Here is a 3,986-nt window from a genome sequence, read left to right on the forward strand (position 1 = left end):
TCCTTGTTACCTGAAATGCATGTTCGATTCTGTTTTTGCTCACAGATATTTTTTAAATTAGTAAACTTTATTTTTTTTTTAGAGAAGTTTTAGGTTGGCAGAAAAATTGACTAGGAAATATTAAGAACTCCACCTATCTGCCTGCTCACCCACGAACCACCTCCCCCACTATCAACAGCCAGCACCTGTGGCACTTTGTTACAAAAAGAGTGGCACTTTGTTACGATTAACCTGTATTGACATATCTTAATCACCCAGAGTCTATAGTTTACATTAGGATTTACCCTTGGTGTTGTACATTCTATGGGTTTCAATGTGTAATGACATGTATTCACCATTATAATAATTATACAGAATAGGTCCACGGCCTCCCAAATCTCCTGTGTTTTACCTAGCCATCCTCCTTCCCTCTTAACCCGTGGAAAGTAGTAATCTTTATACTGTCTCCATAGTTTCCCTTTTCCAGTAGAATGCCATAGAGTTGGAATCATACAGTGGGTAGTCTTTCCAGATTGTTTGTTTCTTTTACTGGGTGATATGCATTTAAGAATCTTCTATGTCACTTCAAGGCTGGATAGCTCATTTCTTTTAGTGCTGAATAATATTCCATTGTATGGACAGACCACAGTTTCTTTATCTACTCACCTACTGAAGGACATCTTGGTCCCTTCTAAGTTTTGAAAATATGAGGACAGCTGCTCTGAAACATCCACAAGCAGGTTTTTGTATGGACGTAAGTTTTCAATTCATTTGGGTAAATACCAAGAAGCACAATTGCTGGATCATGTGGGGAGAGTGTGATTAGTGTTGGAAGAAACTGCCATGGGGCGCCTGGGTGGCTCAGTCGGTTGAGCGTCTGACTTCGGCTCAGGTCATGATCTCGCTGTTTGTGTGTTCGAGCCCCGCGTCGGGCTCTGTGCCGACAGCTTAGAGCCTGGAGCCTGCTTCGGATTCTGTGTCCCTCTCTCTCTGCCCCTCCCCTGCTCACACTCTGTCTCTCTCTCTCAAAAAAAATAAACATTTAAAAAAAGAAAGAAAGAAACTGCCAAACTATCTTCCAAAGAATCTGTAATACTTGCATTCAGGCATTCCTGGGGTTCCACATCCTTGCTGCTATTTGGTGTTATCAGTATTCCAGATTTTGGCACTTCTAATAATAATATGTAGTAGTATTTTGTTGTTTTGATTTGCATTTCTCTGATGACATATGATGGGGATCATCTTCTCATATGCTCATGCACCATCGATGGATCTTTTTTTGTGAGGTGTCTGTTAAGGTCTTTATTGGCCCATTCTTAAATCAAGTTTTTTTTTTTTCTCTAAAGATTTATTTTTTTATTTTTTATTTTTAAGTAATCTCTGCAGCCAACATGGGCTGCATATATAACCCAATATTGAGTTATATGTTAACTGATATGTTTAACATTTTGTGACTTGTTTTTTAAATTTCAGACTATGATTTGAAGCTTATTTTCTTCCTTCCTGAAATATATCCTTAATGGTTTTTGTGGTGATGATTCATTGGTACAACAATTTTTTCTCCCTAGAAATTTACATTCTATCTTCTTTTCTTAAAATATAGTTTTACCAATCATAAAATTGCTGGCCATTTGATGCTGGACATTATTTTCTCTAAGTATATTAAAGATATCTTGCTGTCCTTGATTTACATTTTTGCTTTTAGGGAATTTGCTGCTAGTCCAATGATCATCCATTTGTAGGGTGTACGTCTTTCTGGTGCTTTTGAGGTGTTTCCTTTTTCTATGGTGTTACAATGCTTCATTATGGTGTTGTTTTCTTATAGTGAAGTAAGTCTGTCCTTCCTTCCTTCCTTCCTTCCTTCCTTCCTTCCTTTTTTCTTTCATCATGTTGTTTGTTTTTATTGTTTATGCTCTGGAACATTCCCGGGTAATGACTCTTAAATAATTCATTTCCTGTTTTCTATTAATTCTTCTGGAATTCTGACGAGGTCACTTTGTCTTCCATATCTATACACTTTTCTATTATTTTTTACATCTTCTGGTATGACATTCTGGGAAGTGTTTTCAGAACTAGTTTTCAGTTCACCATTTCTTCAGCTCTTGTCTCATCTGTTGATAAGACATGATACATTTGAATTTTTCATTTCAATTGTGAATTTTTTTTTTCTGCAAGCTGTATTTGTTTCAGGTGTAATTATGTTAATATTATCTAACTCCTTGGTCAGTTTTCCTGGTCTCTCTCGTATATCCTTAAATATACTTTTTATGTATATCTCATAATTTGGATATTGGCAGTCTATGTTAGTCTAATTCAATTTTATATTGTTTTTGCTGGCTCTCACTCATACCAGATTTTTTTTCCTAATTTGTTTTGTGATTTAGAAAAATATTATCAGTGTGTGATTCTTGAAACTTTATCTGTGAAAATTATTTTAGGTCTGGGTTTTGTACAGTGTTTTCTGTCATTTAGCTGGGAACATCACCAACCTGGGACGATCTACAAGTAAATATTCTCCTTGAGTTTTTGGAACACAGAAACCATGTGTTCTATCCCCAAACACAGATATGGCTACCTTTTGAATGTAAATATTAATGGATATTACTTACAGTTTTCCTAATTAACCATGCCCTCTCTTATCACATTGATTTTGCATAAATTCTGCTTTCTCTTTTCCAAGTCTAGGGAATCATCTTGGGAATGCTTTTTCTGACCTACCAGCCCTAGTCTCAGATTGGTTAAGATGACTTCAGGCCGGTGCATTATCTTTTTCTTAGCAGTTTTGACACTCTATTTCAATCATCTGAAACCTTCCTAAGAGAAGGCACTGTATCCTTCCCATCTTTGTAACCTCAGGGCTGAGCGTGGTTTTTGACACATACCATACATGTAATAAATCTTTGTTGAATAAGTGAATAAGTACACTTCAAAATTAATAAAAATAAACATATAATGCTCCCCTCTGCTGACGACTTGATCTTAGCATCACATTTCAGGCCTAATTATAAAGAATAATTGAACATATTAACCAATTCCTGTCATCAGGAAGAGTTAAAAACAAATTACTGGTCAAACCACGGCAGTTGGCAGAGACTTTTCAGTATTACTGAAGTGGGTAATACTAAACAATGTTTTCAACAAACCCAATCATCCAGTTATGTGGGGGTGATGGAATGTGAAGTTTAGTCATCCCAGTGCATTTGTCTGCAAGCAGTTCTTTCCAAAAGCCAAAGTTAATGTCAGTAGAAATGAACTATTAGGAACCCCTCAAAGCTTCCCTGACCTTGACTTTCCTTCCACTTCTCTAGCACAGGGAGGTGGCCTGCGGATGCAATTGAGCAGAACTAAAATTGTTATTTTGGGGAACTGTATATTTTACCTTTTGGTGCTCTGGCTGCCCAAATCCTTACAATCTTTAAAGTGTGGTCAGAATATAGACAAGTGTCCTTGATTTACATTAGGTTGCCACCCACAACTCTGGCATCTCAAGCTTTGTCCATTGTTTTGATAATCCAAAACACTCCTACTAAAGTCACCTTTTCCCTTTTCATCCTTTGCCAAAAACCCAACTAAGAAAATGGACATTCAAAGGGAAAAGTATGGGCCATATTAACTATTCGTTCTTTTAGAATCCCGGGTCTCTATGTCTGTATCACGTTAGAGTATCAGAAAGTCACTTGCCTGGAGTTTATTACCTTGGGTGTTGCTAGAAAAACCTTTACAGAACTAGTGTTCAAAATCTATTTGCTTCTTATTGAAGGTCAGTATAAGAAATGAACACGGAGAATTTGTTGTAGTTGATGCCAGAGTTTATTCTAAACTTATGCAATAGATTGCTTCCTACTTCAAGTGATGTTTATCGAGCACTTATTGTGCCAAGACAAGTGTGTCTTTTCTGGAACTAGTGGGTATGATTTATTGGATAACTCAGCTACGTTGTGCGTTGAACTTCCTCCATTACTTTTGCTGCCAGAAAGCTTAGAAACAATTTTGGAGATCACCTGCAG

The sequence above is a fragment of the Panthera leo genome, chromosome A1, assembly GCF_018350215.1.
Source record: "Panthera leo isolate Ple1 chromosome A1, P.leo_Ple1_pat1.1, whole genome shotgun sequence".
NCBI classification, from domain to species: domain Eukaryota; kingdom Metazoa; phylum Chordata; class Mammalia; order Carnivora; family Felidae; genus Panthera; species Panthera leo.